Consider the following 18211-nt stretch of genomic DNA (forward strand, 5'->3'; position numbering starts at 1 on the left):
CCTTCACAGCAGATTAGTCAGAAAATTGCTGTAATTGAATCTGCACCACCTAGTTCTACATCCACAACCGGTCAGAATAAACTAGCTATACTAGCTCCTGAGGGTAACCCGGATATCAGACAAGTAAAGAAAAGTCGCTACACTAATCTTCCTCCTGACTGTGCACCTTATGTGGCTGTTTTAACAAATGTTCCGCCCATTGATTTTCACTCAACTCAGCCCTATGAGGAATCCCATGATTCATAAAAAAATAAAACGGTATCATGGTTGAGTAACAAATGTGGCTTCCCAATTGCATACGCTGACCAAATTTTGTCAACTCGGGTGAACTGGATTGGCCCGTCCTTAAAAACAGCTAGTGGGGACTGCATTGTAGTCAATTTTAAACATCCCAAACATGTGGCTACAGTTTTATTAGGAGCAGCCTCTCTAGTTCATAATGCGAACAGTGTGTGTGTGTACGTCCCCTTGGTTACTTTTATGCCCATCTAATTAAAACCCCTCCTTATCGTGGGAAAACTGGTCCATTTATCCCTACTCAGCCTCCGGTTCCTGAAGCTGCATATCGGTACAATGTTGATAATCTTGGCATGAATGGGTTCAATGTTGTAACGCAGAATAGATTTGATTTACTCTCAGGCCTGGAGGCGTGCGATTGACGTGAGGAATCTGATGGACAAGTAACAGAGACTCTGAATGAAATGGGACATGAGGAAAGCACATGGGCAAAACTGAATGGGAGCAATGTAATTTCTTGGAACATTGCTGGATTGGGTGCTAAGATGGAGGACTGCAACTGGATTAGGTACATTAAGCAGTTTCAGGTTATCTGTTTGCAGGAGACTTGGTCAGTCGAATGTAACCACTTTCTGGAAGGGTACAAAGAATTTTATGTTCCTGCAATAGCAAACAACTAGGGGAAGACCAAAGGGGGGAATGGTTACGTTCATCTCTGTTGCGTTATCGTGTAAAATTCGCAGAGCCATAACAAGCAATTCTGGTATTATTGGTCTAATATTAATGGGAGAAAACTGTATGTCTGGTATGGTCAATTTTTATAATGCCGTCAATCCATGCTCAGTTAACAGTCAGATATCAGTACTGAATGTTTTTATTAGAAATTCAATGAGGGATTGTATCCATAATCTTATGATAATGGGAGATTTTAATGTTCACCCTTGTGGGGATCTTCTTCTGAAAAGTATCTCGGATTTGCATTGTCCGCGTTTAGAGGGTATGCATCTGGAACACACGACAGAGGGGGAACTTTTTAATGATCTACTTAGCGATTTAGATCTATCATTGACCATGGGACTGATGGACCCTACAAAGTGTTTTGAGATTCCATCCTTCAAGGGGCATGGCAGGGGAACTTTTATTGATTATGTATTAATATCTTCGCCAATGCAATCCTTTGTGGATTCCTTTGTTATTGAAGATAGTGAATTCGGTGGTCACAACCCACTCACTGTTCACTTGAGGGGTCCCTGGATAGCTAACGCAGACCCAAATCTCATTACCGGTAGGGTAAGCACAACTGACGGGAGACGTCGTCTTAAATGGTCTAAAATTACCCCAGATTTGTTGTATAAAGATATTAAAACCATTTGTGCAGATGAAATTCTGGTTTGCACACAAGAAGGTCCACAACTGAGGAAGATTCTTGAAGCCTAGCAAAGTTTGTCGGTTAAGGTGACACAGCTATTGTCGGTCCCAGCAAAGAAATTAGAATCTGAGGGACCTAAGTGGTTTAATCAAGATTGTTCTAAAGCAGCCAGAAATTTAAGGTTGGCACTAGCAGCTAAACCGAGAATAAAGGAGACAGTTCAATTGTGTTGTAAACATTATAAATCTACCATTACTAAACACAAGGAATTCCTTAGAGAGGAGGCATGGAGAGAGATTCTTGACCCCTCTACTTTGCGGTGTAGCTCTAGATTCTGGGCGGTAATGAAGAAACCTTTCCTGGTCCAGGTACCGGGTGATGGCCTGGAATGCTATATTTCAAAGGAGGAGTGGGAATTACACTTCAAGCAATTGTACTGTAGCCCGGTGGATGAAAGGCCCATCCCCGCCCCGAGTGACAATGGCCAGATGATTAGTTTCTCTAGTGGGGAGGTTATGGAGGGCATTGAGGGTCTAACAGCTGGGAAAGCTCCTGGTCCCGATGGGATTCCTCCGGATCTATTTAAATCTGAGCCAAGTTTTTGGGCACCTATTTTAGAGTCTGTCTTTAATGCAGCAGTAAAATATGGTTGCCCACAATCATGGGGGGTCTCCACGATTGCCCCGGTCTTTAAGAAAGGGGACAAAAGCAGCCCAAATTGTTATAGGCCTAATTCACTAATAGACTCCTTGGTCAAAATCATAGGAAGAATCCTACTGCAGAGACTTTCTGACTGGACGTTGGAAAATAATATCATGTCCATCGTGCAGTATGGGTTTTGTAGTGGCCGATCAACAGTGACGCAGTGTCTCAACCTTTTTTTAATACTTAGCAAGTACACTGTGGTTCAAAGGGGCACCATCCACCTCGCCTTCATGGACTTGTCCTCAGCCTTCGATTGTGTAAACAGGGGAAGGCTTTGGCAGTCCATGAGGGTGAAGGGTGTAGATAGTGGAATTGTCAATTTCCTGGCTGACCTACATAGTAATACTAGAGCCAATGTGAGATACTCCCAAGATCTGAGCACAACAAAAAATTTTGACAACAGAAAGGGTGTTCGCCAAGGTTGTATCTTGGCCCCCCTTTCTTTTTAATTTTTATACTAACGACCTTGATAGTGTGTTGCAGAATGTACAGTCCGACTGACCTAGAGTTGCCAGGCGGGGGATTCCTGTACTTTTATATGCAGATGATGCGGTATTAATTTCCAGAACTTAGAGGGGCCTTCAAGCTTTATTAAATGCTTTTAAACTGTTCATGACTGATAGAGACCTTATGGTCAACAACTCAAAATCATTTGTCATGCATGTTGGCCAACAACCAAGAAGGAACTTTTCATTTAAACTTGATGATGTAGTGATTCCTATAACAAAAACATTTTCATACCTTGGGGTCCTTTTTGACTCTAAGCTTAATTGGGGTCCTCATCTTGCAAAAAAGAAAGGGGAACTGGTCAGGGTTAATGCCTCCATCTTTAATTTCGCATCGAAATTGGGTAAAAAACCTACTAGTGCCATGCTGAAACTTTATAATGCAAAATCGGTAGCAACTGCTACTTATGGCAGTGAAATTTGGGGGTACACTGACGGTGAGCAGTTGCAGATTGCTGAAAACTTTTTTCTGAAGCGCATTTTGTGTGTTCCTGCAGGCACACCTAACCTCTCGGTACATGAAGAGTTAGGGACGCAATATTTTAGTGACATTTTTTCCTTACGCCCATTAACCTGTTGGCTTAAACTGTGGTTAAATCAGGATATATCCTTGACACATCTGATTGTGAGCGATTATATGACCCAGGACAAGGCAATGGGTTCCCCTTGGATAAAATATGTGAAATCTTGCTTTGCTAAGCTTGGTCGTTTGGAATTGTTTGAACACCCTAGTAAGATTGTAAAGGGTGATCTGGAGGTAATTAAACGGGACTTCCTTCTGGATAGGAAGACCCGGAGGGAAGAAGTTGAACTCCAGAAACAAAGTGTGAGAAAATTTGTCATGTTGAAAACATGTGATACTGCAGAGCCGCATCTGTTGGGCTCATTGACCTCTCATGAAAAGTTCCTGTTACAAAGGTTCAGGTTAAATCTTTTTCATCACCTGCTGATTAGACCAAAAACTGATGTTTTTAACAAACTGGCAGCACCATGTGGCTGCGACGGAGAGTCTCCACAGGACATGCTGCATTTTATATTTTTATGTAGATTTCATGAATATCCACGCAGGCGCTATCTGGTCACTCTTTTAAAAAAACTTAATTTTACTCAGATCAGACCGGCCTTAATGTACTTACAACTTTTGCATAATGACAGTATTCTCCATATTATTGAATTTTTTAAATTGACTGTTAGGCTAAGAAATTGTTTGGGCATATAATGGTTCTTTGAGATGAATGCACTAGTCACTTTTTCCCCGTTGTAAAGATGATATTGCACTTTTTCACTTTGGCACTTTATCTGATATGTGTTTACAATGAATGTGTTTTTAATTGTTTTTTAATGTATACGTACTTTTATGGTTTGTGTAAAACCGAAATAAAGTCTTTGGATTTAATTGAATTGGATTGTTACACTTTTCAAAAGTCGGCAATGTGTCTCCCTCTACAGGTCGAGCACATCCTGTAATCAATGATGACTCAAGGTGTGATAATTGGCTTATGGTCATAGCCATCAATCTGAAATCATAGTGCATTGCCAGCTAGGTTTGACAGAACTATCACAATGGGTACTCAGAAGAAAAAAAAATACGCCTAGATGGTTTGTGAATTCCCCTTATTCCTCGACATGTGTTCTCCAACTGCTTTGGAGAAATTAATAGCAATTGTGCACCTCCAAAGAACCATGACTATCTTATGCACCACTTCTGGGACATACATTAGCACACCAAATATACCATGAAGGTGCTTTAAATGTGACTGAAACAAGCTTATGTTGGTTTCAATGATGCCACAAGAGTGTGTGTGTTCACTTGTGATTCAGTTGTGAAATAGTGATTGTCTAAAGGAAATGAGAACCGCATTATTGACCCACCATTTTAATGATGTATCCAATTGTTTGATTTATGTATGCCCTTACAGTTATGTTATGCTTAACCAAAGATTGAGAATTTATATGTGAATGATCTCTTCAATTCTGAGAACTAAAAGTGAGCATACACCTAAGTGTTATGCTCAGTGTTCAAACTCTGCTGAGAAGTGTGGTGTCTACCACATAAAAGATGAAAGACAAAGTATAAAGCTGAGAGGTAAGATTTATTAGCCTCAGCCACGAACAGCTCTAGCTCCAACTGACGAGAATCTCAGATGACATTCTCTGTCCAAGGAATGTTGCTCATACAGAATTCTGTATTCTACAAAGGAATATAGGTATTGCAAACATACAAAGCTTACCATTACACATCTCCCTTCTTAACAAAAACAAAATAGTATATACACTAGAAACTAAAGAAAAGAGTGAACAACATAATGAAGCTAAAGATGAAAAACACAGAGGAGTTTACACATAATCTTTCATGTAAGCAGGAGCTTTGCGTATCATTTGACTCCTTACACGAACTCCAGAAGAATATCTAGAACAAAGTGGAGGAACATTGACAGCACCAAACATATTATTATCAGCATCCACATCATCTTGAACACACTTTTTGGATTTCACCACAACCCCCGACTTTTATTCCAAATCCTCCCATCCTGTGTATTTATAGCATTCTTAAAAACTTTTATACCAGGTCTAACATTGGTGTACTTAGACCAAGATTTCCTTCCAACAGGTGCTTTTATCTTGACAAAGTCGCCTACCTTGACCTCTTGGAACTGGACACATTTCTTGTCATCAAAATACCTTTTCCTACAAGGTTGCTTTTCTAACTCCCCCTCTCTCCAAGCACCAATACGGTTATCCACAAACCCTTCATTCAATTTTATCCAACCAGGACACCACAGAGTATTAGGAATCCTACCTTTAAATAACTCAAAAGGAGATTTTCCAGTGGTGGAGTGAGGAGAACACCGATAGGCATCAATCCTATCCTTAAGAGCTTCTTTCCAATTTAATCCATTGGCTCTTGCAAGCTGAATACATTCTTTTAACGTTTTATTCACTCTCTCAACAGCACCATTGGTTTCAGGATGATATAAAGAAGAACGCTTGTGAACAACGCCACAATTATTCAAGTAAGAGTGAAAAACTCCAGAACAAAATTGTGAACCATTGTCAGATAAAATGCTATTAGGAAAGCTTTCCCTCTTGAAAATTTCCGCCAAAAACTTGATAACAGAATCTGACGTTATGTCACTAACTGCACACACCTCAATCCAACGTGAATACAAATCAATCACAACAATCAAATAAGGAGTGTCAGACACACCGGAGAGAGGACCCAAAATATCAATAGCTATCTCATCCCACGGATGATTTGGTAAACTCCTACAAACCATGGGCATTTGTTTAGTCTTAAAAATGTTATCACTTGCGCAACATTCAGCACATTCTCTAACCATTCTTTCTATCTCCAAATCCATTCCAGGCCACCAAAATTGAGTACGTAACATCTCCTTAGTTTTTACAATACCTAAATGACCAGAGTGTGCATGCAATAACAATTTTTTTCCTAATCCTGATGGAGGTACAAGTCTCACCCCACGTGTCAACATGCCATCAGTTATAGATAATTCCTCAGAAACAAGAGACCAAGGTTTGTCCAAACGCCTGTTTTCCCTCAACATACCCATCACCTTAACTAACACTTCATCCTTTTCCAGTTCAGTTTTCCACTCATCCTCCTCAACAGCACCCTCTGTAATTTCACACACGTTAATACCATCATCCTCTTCTTCAAACACATCCTCAGCATACAGACTATCTCTTTTCACCAATCTAGAAAAACAATCTGCAGCCTTATTAGAAACACCAGGTATGTACTGTACCTCAAAATCAAACTCCTGCAAAGAAATAATCCATCTCCTAATCCTAGACGAGATAGAATCTAAACCTTTCTTGCAAAAAACCTCTTTTAACGGCTTGTGATCTGACATAACAATGAACTTGGTGCCCCAAATTAAATGTTTAAATTTTCTCAGAGCCCAGAAAATCGCTAAAGACTCTTTCTCAATAACAGAGTAATTTAACTCTGGTCCTCTAAGACATCTTGAAGCACAAGCAATGAGAGAATCATTACCCTGTTTACTTTGTACTAAAACCGCACCAAGACCTTTATCACTAGCATCTGTAAATACATATGTCGGCAAACCTGGAACAAATGCATGAAGACATGGAGCTTTCTTCAATTCCTCTTTAATTTCATTAAACTCTTTCTTACATTCACTTGACCAATCAAAAACCACACTCTTCGCAGTAAGTCTTCTCATATTCTTAGTTTTATCAGCAAAATGCATGATGAATTTCCCATAAAACTCCACCATACCAAGAAAAGACAACAATTCCTCCTTATTAATTGGCTCAGCCATATTATCAATAGATGCAACTAATTCACCTTTTGGAATAACACCTTCACTCTTAATACAGTGCCCTAGATAATTCACTTCTTCCATACCAAACTTACACTTCTTTTTCTTGAGTGACAAACCAGCTTCACTCAACCTCTCTAAAACTGCACATACACGTTCATTATGCTCAAATATGTTACCTCCATAAATTAACAAATCGTCTTGATAACATTTTACACCACACAGACCTTTGAGAATACATGCCATAATGCGTTGGAATACTGAAGCAGCTGAAATCAGCCCAAAGGGCATCATTTTAAATTTAAATGTGCCCATTGGAGTTATAAAGGCTGTCAACTCTTGACAAGACCCATCTAATTCTACCTGATGGTAGGCAGAAGCTAAATCTAAGGTGGTAAAATACCTCGCTCCTTCTAAAGTTCCTACAATTTCATCAATGTTAGGTAAAGGGAACCTGTCCACGACAACCTTCTTATTTAAGGCACGTAAATCTAAGCATAAGCGAATCTCGCCAGAAGGTTTCTTAGCTATAACAATGGGTGCTAACCATTCTGTGGCTTCTACAGGCTCTATAATCTGATTCTCAATGAGTTTATCAATTTCCTTATGTACCTTTTCTTGTTCACCCAAAGGAATTCTTCTTACTTTGGCTATTATAGGAACTGCATTTTTCTTTAATTTTATACAATGCTTGCAACCTTTTAAACATCGCAAATTCTCATTAAACACTCCAGGAAATGTATCTGCAAACATTGAAGAGAAATCCTCCACCTCCTGTATCTGTACTTGAGGTGAAGCATTAGGATTAAGTTTTACCCCTAAATCACGTTGATGTTTCCACCCAAGTAGAGCATCACCTTGTTTAGCTATATACACTTTACCAGGAATAATACGACTTCCCAACTCAATGGTAGCCACAAAATAACCCAACAACTTGATGGGTTTCTTTCCATAACCCAAAGGTAAAATGTCACTTCTTAAGAGTTTAACATTTTTTCCAAAATTTTCATGTAACAAAGTTTCATCAATCATGGTAATCTGTGAGCAAGAATCAAATTTGAATTCAATTAATGCATCATTAACTTTTACCAAATGTGATGGATGTTCTAAAGAGCTTCCATTAATTTGAAAAGTCACCGTCTTTACTTGAGGTTGAGACCATTTTCTATTAGTACCCTCCCTCTTATTAATTTTAGTTCTACAGCATTTCGAGAAGTGTCCCCTCTTACCACAACTATTGCACATAGATTTCAAAGCAGGACAAATAGGAGAGTTAGCCAAATGACAAAAATTTCCACATCTAAAACAAGAAAACTTGTTGTTAACATTCATGACATTAGAATTAGAATTATTCAACGCGGAATCATTTTTATCTATAGTTGCTTTCTCTTCTTTTTTTACTTGACATATATATTTCCTCAACTTTAGATTCATTTTTATTTTCTGAGTCCGTCGTCTTTTCCTTTTCCCCTTTTAATTCATCCACACATTTAGTCATGTGTTCAACTTGTTTCGCAATAACTAACACTTCTTCTAATGGTGGTTCATCCTTTAACCAAAGTTCTTTCCGGATACTGTCATGTGCACATTTTAAAACAAACTGATCTCTTATTCTTTCTTCCAACGTCTGGCCAAATTTACAAGAAGAGGCCAACTTCCTCAACGCCGAGACATAGTCTTCCACAGACTCATCTTTTTTCTGGCCTCTCAAACCAAAATGGTATCTTTCCATTATTGTACTTAACCTGGGAAGATAATGTTGATCCAATTGTTCAATAGCAACTTCATATTCATTTAAGTTCCTTTGTTCAGATGCACTTAGTTCCGGTAAATGTTCTAATACATCTTGACCTTCACCACCCAAGCAATGTAGCAATAAAGAATGTTTTCTTTCAGCACTTAAGTTCGTGCCACATACTCTCGCATAGTTACCAAATATTTTCTTCCACTTCTGCCATTTTACATTGGGCTCTCCTGGACTCGTTAGAAAAAATGCTGGCTGAGTTACATTCTGCATTTTCCTTTTTTTAAAATTTCTTATATTTTACCTTCTTGGAACAAAAAATAAAAAAAATATTTTATACTCCTATAAAAAAAAATTTTTTTTAAACTTAGAGATATATATATTTTTTTAAGGTTATATCTCTATTGGGCTTAGAGCTTAATCCACTCACAATGCGTGTAACAACATTCTTTTAGCAAGTAGTAGAATGTTTCATCAAAAGGAGAACAATGAGAGGAAGTATCCTGGCAATGCAGCGTTAAAAGTATGTTCTTTCAGATGAATGTACCATTGTTATGCATGGAACATTGCCAATTCCTTCTCCGTGAACACTGCCTTCCCTTTTATTTTAACAGCGTTGTGCGTCACAATGATCGGTAATCAGCTGTTAGCGTATCGCGTCACTGACACGCATACGCTACTGCAAAGGAAATTCTTCCGTGCTCTGTGGAACGCACCCGCGAGCAAGATGAAACGTCACAGGCACGCAAAGCGGTTGGAATGATTTCTCCTGACTTTTCTATTAAAGTTGAATTAAGCCCTTTTACGGCCTCCCACCACACTCCTCACGGTGTAATATTCTCTTTTTCACCGAAGATGTTTAACAATCAGCCGCTGGGAAGACGACGCTTCCTTATAAATTTATCTGCCGCTGGAGGAGTAATGGGATAGGCGAGCAGGCTTCGTGTTGAGGCAGAAGAGGTTTCTCGATCGTCGCCAAATATATGTGGTGTCTACCACATAAAAGATGAAAGACAAAGTATAAAGCTGAGAGGTAAGATTTATTAACCTCAGACACGAACATCTCTAGCTCCAACTGACGAGAATCTCAGATGACATTCTCTGTCCAAGGAATGTTGCTCATACAGAATTCTGTATTCTATAAAGGAATATAGGTATTGAAAACACGCAAAGCTTACCATTACAATAAGCACCATGGTCATGCAATATCACCTATGAATGCCAATGATGCGGATGGATAATTGGTACCAGCATTTCACGATAGGCCTGTTTTAAGGGTGTATATATACATATTAGTTGTATGGCATGTTCTTCTACTACAGATTTCCACTAGTTAGACATATGTTTTTGTTACTTCTGTGTGAGTGTATTCCTGTAGTTGATTTTGTATGTATGCAGCTAGCTTGTGTCCTCTTTGCCTTCTGTCCCACTCGTTTTTTGCCCTTCTGCCTTATATGCAACTCGTTTTCCCTTATTTTTGTGCCCCTTTTGCCTTCTGTTCCACTCGTTTTTTGTGCCCCTCTGCCCTCTGTTCCACTCGTTTTTTGTGCCCTTCTGCCCTCTGTGCCACTCGTTTTTCCCTTGTTTTTGTGCCCCTTTTGTCTTCTATTCCACTCGTTTTTTGTGCCCTTCTGCCCTCTGTTCCACTTGTTTTTTGTGCCCTTCTGCCCTCTGTGCCACTCGTTTTTCCCTCGTTTCTGTGTCCCTTTTGCCTTCTGTTCCCCTCTTGTTTTGTGCCCTTTTGCCTTCTGTGCCACTCGTTTTCCCCTCGATTTTGTGCCCCTTTTTCCTTCTGTTACCTTCATTGTCCCTCACCACTCTCGCAGCTGCGTCCCCTGTGGCCACGCCCCCCTGACGGCCCACTGCCCATTCATTGCCCCCGCCTCCCACCTCCCAGCTGCTCATCCCTCCCACCTCCTCATATATGCCGGACGCAGCTGCGCCTAAGGCAAGCCCGTCTGCGCCCATCTGCCTCTGGACAGCGCCCAGCACCAGAACCCCTGGCCCCCGCACCCGCCCCAACGACCGCCGCCACTTCGGCGCCAGCACTCTGCACGTTCTCAGCTCCGGACATACCCACACCTGCTTCAAGGCCACCCCGAAACGCACACACGGCCCCTTCACCTGCCGGAACTGCAGCTACACCAGCCTCGGAGCCGACGAACCACCCGCCAAGAAAGACCCCGACCACCTCCGATGCATACTACTGAACACCCGCTCCGCATGCAAGCATGCCGTCGAGCTCTGGGACCTGCTCGACACAACATCCCTGGACGTCGCCTTCCTGACAGAGACCTGGTTTAACGACTCCTCCGCACCGGACATCGCCATAGCCATCCCAGACGGCTACAAGATCACCCACAGAGACCGCACCAACGGAGTCGGAGGAGGAATCGCCATCGTCCACAAGAACAGCATCAGGGTCTCAACTAGCACCACCAAACACATGCATTTCCAGATCCACACAGAGACCCTAACTTCACCCTCAGAGGCACCCTCATCTACCGACCCCCTGGACCCCGCCCCCAGTTCAGTGACTCCACCGCCGACTTGATCAGCACTGACGCCCTGACCTCCACTGACTATATCATCCTCGGAGACCTAAACTTTCACCTTGAGAACAACAACAACAACAACTCCACAACCCTGATCGATAACCTCTCCAACCTCGGACTGAAGCAACTCGTCACAACGCCCACTCACTCCGCTGGCCACATGCTCGACCCCGTCTTCTCCTCAAGCCCGCACGTCTCACTCAGCCACACCACCGAACTCCTGTGGACCGACCACCCCTGTATCCACTTCGCCTTCCCAAAGCTCACCACACACCACCGCACCCAACAGATCACCCGCTGCTGCTGGAGCAAAATCACGGAAGACCAACTACACGCAAACCTCGCTCTCAGCCCACCCACCGAACCCTCCAACACAGACGACGCTGCCCACAGCCTCAGATGCTGGATCGAGGACTGCGCCAACACCCTCACCCCGCTGAAGAAACCCCCCCACAGAGACACCAGCAAGAGGGCCAGCTAGTTCACCCCAGAACTCCTAGCCTCCAAGCAAACCTGCCGGAAACTAGAGAAGAAATGGCACAGTGAACAAACTCCGGACAGCCATGCAGCACACAAGGACGCCATACGCAACCACCACCACCTCATCATGGCGGCAAAGAGGACCTCCTTCAAAAACCACCTCGACAACAACGCACACAATAGCAAGGAGCTCTTCAACATCCTGAAGGAACTCTCCAACCCCAGCTCCAACACCAACGCCATCCCGCCGTCACAAGCCCTGTGCGACTTCCTCGCCACCTTCTTCCACCGCAAGATAGCAGACATCCACAACAGCTCCAACACCCAGACAGCCCCAACAGACAGAAACACAACAGACCCTCCACACACCATCGACCACGACACCCTGCTAGCCTGGGCCAGCGTGAGCATCGATGACACCATCAAGACCATGCGCACAATCCACTCCGGCTCTCCGTCAGACCCATACCCACACCACGTCTTCAACAGAGCAAGCCACTCCATCGCACCACACCTGCGCAATGTCATCAATCTCTCCCTCGAGACCACGACCTTCCCACAGATCTGGAAACACGCCGAGATCAACACCCTACTCAGAAAACCTAAGGCAGACCCAAGAGACCTCAAGAGCTTCCGGCCCATCTCTCTGCTCCCCTTCCCGGCCAAGGTCGAAGAGAAAACCGTCAAGAGACAGCTAACCTGATACCTCGAACAAAACAGAATCCTGGACCCTTCCCAGCCAGGGTTATGCAGCAACCACAGCACTGAGACTGCCCTCATCGCCGCCACCGATGACATCAGGACCCTGCTGGACAACGGCGAGACCACAGCACTCATCCTCCTAGACCTCTTTGCCGCCTTCGATGCCGTCTGCCACCCCACACCACGCGCACGCCTCCACGCCACAGGATTCCGAGACAAGGCTCTGGATTGGACCACCTCCTTCCTCTCCGGCATAACCCAGAGCGTCCGCCTCCCCCCATTCCGTTCCAAAGCCTCTGAGATCATCTGTGGCGTACCCAAGGGATCCTCCCTCAGCCCAACACTGTTCCACATTTACATGGCCCTGCTCGCACACGTACCACGACAGCACAACCTCAACTGATCCTCTCCCTCACCAAGGACCCCATCACCGCCAAAGCCAACCTCCACAAAGGAATGAAGGCCGTCGCCGACTGGATGAAGACCAGCCGCCTGAAGCTGAACTCGGACAAGACGGAGGTCCTCATCCTTGGCTCCATCCCTTCAGCCTGGGACGACTCCTGGTGGCAGACTGCACTGGGGGCAGCCCGACACCCACGGACCACGCACGCAACCTGGGAATCATCCTCAACTCAACGCTCTCAATGACCAAGCAAGTCAACGCCGTCTCTTCCTCCTGCTTTAACACCTTCTGCATGCTCCGCCAGATCTACAGATGGATCCCGACAAATACAAGTAAGACAGTCACCCAGGCCCTTGTCAGCAGCAGACTCAACCACGGAAACACCCTCTACGCGGGAGCCCCATCCAAGCTCATCAAACGACTACAACGCATCCAAAATGCCTCGGCACAACTGATCCTCGACGTACCACGCCACGGCCACATCAACCCCCACCTGAGAAACCTGCACTGGCTCCCCGTCAACAAGAGGATATTCTTCTAGCTCCTCACCCACGCACACAAGGCACTCCACAAGACTGGCCTAGCCTACCTCAACAGATGGCTCTCCTTCTACATCCCCAACCGCCAGCTACGCTACGCTGACCTCTCACTCGCCACCATCCTTCCCATCCGAAGAACAACCACTGGTGGGAGATCCCTCTCCCACCTCGCCGCCAAGACATGGAACACCCTCCCACTGAGCCTACGACAGACCCAAGACCTACTGACCTTCAGGAGGATACTCAAGACCTGGCTGTTAGATCAGTAGCGCCCCCCTCAGCGCCTTGAGACCCTCGCGGGTATGTAGTGCGCTTTACAAATGATTGATTGATTGAGTGTAATTCTTCAGTTTGGCATGTATATAGTGTTCTTACTCGGAGGCTTGATAACTATAAACATGATCAACTAGGCCACTGAGTGCTAATGGAAGAAGTGTGTCTGTATTCAATTGTGAAGCAGCACTTCACTTGTGAGTGTTTCTGGTGAATTTCTTATCCATCCAGGGCCAATCCTTGATTTTCCCTGGATACTCTGATTTTGAGTCGACACTTGCCTTCTTGAGCCTCCACTTTGTGGAGCATTCCTTCCTGTGAAGTAACTTTTTGATTGCATAATATTATGCATGCTGAATACATACTTATGTGAAGGGAGGCTCAGATTTAACTGCATGTGTGCATGATAGTGGGCAATTCAGTACTACAAAATGTTTCTTAGACATACCTACACCTTGCATAAGAGGATAAACCGATATTTGTGATTTTATGAATACGGATTTTAATGTTAATTCTAGGCAAAAGACCTTGCATCAAATTAGGTATTAACTGTTAGAGATTGTTCAAACAGTTTTCTTATAGCTCTGTAATATGTAATTTGGTACTTTAATGTTTTCAGCTTTTTCATCTGTTTGTTATATGGCATTTTATTGCAAAATAAATGATTGTAAACTTTGAAAGGTTAAGATGTTAAGAACACTCTTAGAACCAAACTAAAATGATTCCACCTGAGGCTGATAAATCCTATTAGCTAAATTCTTGGACAGAACCTCAAATAGTTTTCATGACTTGCAGGGTGAGGGTGGCATTGAGAGATTATCTGGGTAAAATGGAACGTGATTACCTGCAAATAGTCATGTGGTCTCAGCTATGTATGTTTTTTGAGTCCCATATGGCTAAACATACTCGACTGTCGTGGATGAAAGACAACAGATGGTCTCATAAACATGTTGTATTTCTTCCATTCCAGTTTTTATTTTTTTAATTTATTTGAAAGTTTTAGTTTCGTGTTTAGGGTCATGTACCTCTGAGAGATCATTTCTGAGGGGGTCGTGAGAAGCTCTGACAATTCAGAATTGCTAAACAATGGTATAGTCCAACAATTAATGGCTATGGTATTAGAGAGAGTTAGTGCAGTGCATGATATGTCTAAGCAGGGCTGCTCATTTGGGCTATTCGCCATTGCCAAATGTACATTTTCTACAAAGGGTAGACTTACATGTGTCCACCTTCTGAAACAGACAGATTTAGGAGTTCAAATGTTTTATTGGTAAATTTTCACACTTAGGCAGAGGCTCCACCAATGAAGTGGGAATCGCCGCGTGGCAGAGAATGGGTGAATTTTATAAAACGCTGTTATACTTCAAAAACATTTAAAAATATTGTATACAAATTTAGAATCAGCATTCTAAATATTATAAATATTAGAATTGTCCATGTTTAAAGTTGTGTTGTTTCAACACATGTTTCATCGTTATATCACATTACCCTCCAACCTCATCAGGGGTACAAATACATATGACATAAGTCAGATATTATTCTAAATAATATAAGGTTGGTACCATCACCCATCAACAGGTGCAAAGAAAATACGAACGAGCGTCAAGCCCAAAAAGAAGTACAGAGTAACAAGTATATTGTCATTAGAGAGGCAGACAAAGGAGATAACATGCTTGTTATGAAAAACTTTGACTATTATAATGAGATTTAAGCTCAATTGAGTGTTGTGATATGTTACCTCAAATGTAAACCCAATCCAGTTATGACTCTTACCAAAATAATCAATGCTAAATTAAAGGAATGGTATAGTTCAGGGTTACCTAATGAAGATGAGTACTATTATCTATTAATTGATCTCCCAAGACGCCCATGCCATGTTATTGACTATGGATGTGGTAGCTTTACATAGCAATACATACATGAGAATGGTATTGATGAATTGAAACACTATTCAAACACCAGGTTTATTGAGCTTATGGAACACACAGATATGTTTCTTAGTTTTATGTTATGTTTTGCATATCTTTATTTAATTTCATTATAAAAACGATAAAAGCACATCAGTTTACACTACATTTTGTCAATACATTTCCAAACAGGTGGTGGGGAGGGGAGGGTAGAGAAGCAGGTTCCACATCGGGTACTCCTTAAGAAATATGCTATTAGATGCGTTATGTCTGAAAACTTTTCTTTGTCCATCAGTCATGATAACATTCCCCACTGGCTGTTTCTTTTTGTAAGTAACTGTTAGCCTTACCATAGCGTCCTATTTGCTATTGTGCGTGCTCTATTATTTGATAAAGTGCCTAAGGGCAGATTTATGTAAGGCCCTGCGCCGCCGGTGCGTCACTTTTTCCCATGTTAAAAGTGACGCACCGGCGGCGCAAGGCCTTCATAAATCTGCCCCCTAGTGCTTATACATGTTAAACATCTATGAACAAGTCATGGTAAAAGTAGAATATATACAATAAAATCGCAATTACTCTAACCATCACAAGTACATTAAAATATCAAATTAACAATGAGCCATCACATGCTATAATCATGTCATGAACATTTGTGCATGGGTGCATTAAATAAGTATGTGGAATGTTTTGAACGGGATAATGGGAAACTACTACATTTCACAGATCCTTTCCTTTACAATCCCTTAAATATTACTCATCCATACACAAGATTAGTATTTCCTGTAGTAGCATACTCACTACCCTGTGCATTGCTTGTTTGATGTTCTTTAATGTTCTACTTTGTGTCATCAACTGCAAAGAGCAGATATCTAGACAGGCCAAAGACTAAATATTCTGTGCTATCGCATTTCAAGATTCTGAGAAATCTCTATTAGACAATTAGCTGCCAGAATTTGACAGATTGGGATCAGCCAGGTCCTTCTTTTTTGTTTGTACATGCGGCAAAAAAATAAGAAGTGTACTTGTGATTCAAGAAAAACCTTTATACACCAGACAACTGGGTAGGATGTTGACACCATTTCCAGCTACTAACAACACTGTTAACAGGAAGGATGCCATACCTACATTATAGATAAAGTGATCTTGTGAGTGGTGGCTCTATTTGGTTCAGGAAATCCTCTTGCTGCATTTTGTCTTTAATGCTGAGGAATAAGATTGCTAATTTCCCTGCGTTATTCCCATTTAACCAGCTATCCTCTACTTGGCTCCAAGATTTCTTTTTGAGGAGATTTATCGAGTTTTTTTTTATATTTCCGGGGGATAGCCATAGTCACTCATGCCAAGTTTGCCCAACCATTGCTTGATGTAGTTAAGCCATATGCACATCCAAAAAGTTAGAGGCAGGAGGGCAATTGCGTGGACAATGCTCTTCATGCCCAGATCTGAACGCATAGGTGTTAGTGGGGCATTTCAGGGAAGCTCCAGCACAGATCTAATGAAATTATTTTCTGTTATTCAATAGTGGCTGCATTAGTGTGTCCCCAGAGTTCCGCACAATAGAGGCCGGCACCTAGCAGGGCCAGGCTGGCTACCAGGCATTTTGGTGAACTGCTAAGCTGGGGGCCGATTTCACTGTGGTGGGGGCTGATTTTGTGACTGGAGACCTGCATGGACTTCTAAATAAAAAAATAAAAAAAAATGATTTTAACCCCTTCCATGCTTGTGACGGAATCACACGTCACAAGCCACGGCTGGCGTGTGCTCATGATAGAGTGGTTCTGTCATGCCGCCCCCGCTCTGCCCACATGGCACTAATTCCCCGCCTGTTCGGGCAAATTCGTAAGTGGGCGGAGTCGTGACAGAACCACTCCGTCACAAGCACAGCCCGCCCGTGGCTCGTGACAGAGTGGTTCCGTCACAAACATGGAAGCGCCGCGCGATCCCCCCATCCCCCCCAGCGCCGCGGCGGAATTACCGCCGTGGCCAAGGGGTTAAAGCATTTGGTTTTTCATTGTTTACTTAGAAATGACCGGTAGCCAGTCTGGCTCTGGCCCCTAGTCCCTTTTGCTTGATATTCTTGGATTGCGGGGGTCAATGGTCTATAAATTGGCTTCCTTCATTTTTTGATTAGAGCCATCCCCACATGATGCATTGACAACTGGCTTTTCAATAGTTGTGATGACCATGATAATGATTTTGAGACCCACAGCCCTAGCTAATAGAATTGTTTCACCTCTTCTAATAGGGTTGAGCCCAATTTTAAGCTGCGGTTAAAAGACTTGTGACGATTAAAAACCATGAACTTTGTTTTTTGGGTATTAAGTTCTAGTCCATGGTCTATGCAGGCTCTCCCAAACTTGTCCACTAGATTTTGGAGCCCCATTTGTGTTTGTGAGATGAGCACAGTGTCATCTGTAAAGAGGCACCTCTTGGCCTGCAAGCTTGGAGGGATCACCCCTGCAGCCTGTTAATGTTGAGATCAAG

Source organism: Lissotriton helveticus, chromosome 4_1 (assembly GCF_964261635.1).
Source record: "Lissotriton helveticus chromosome 4_1, aLisHel1.1, whole genome shotgun sequence".
NCBI classification, from domain to species: domain Eukaryota; kingdom Metazoa; phylum Chordata; class Amphibia; order Caudata; family Salamandridae; genus Lissotriton; species Lissotriton helveticus.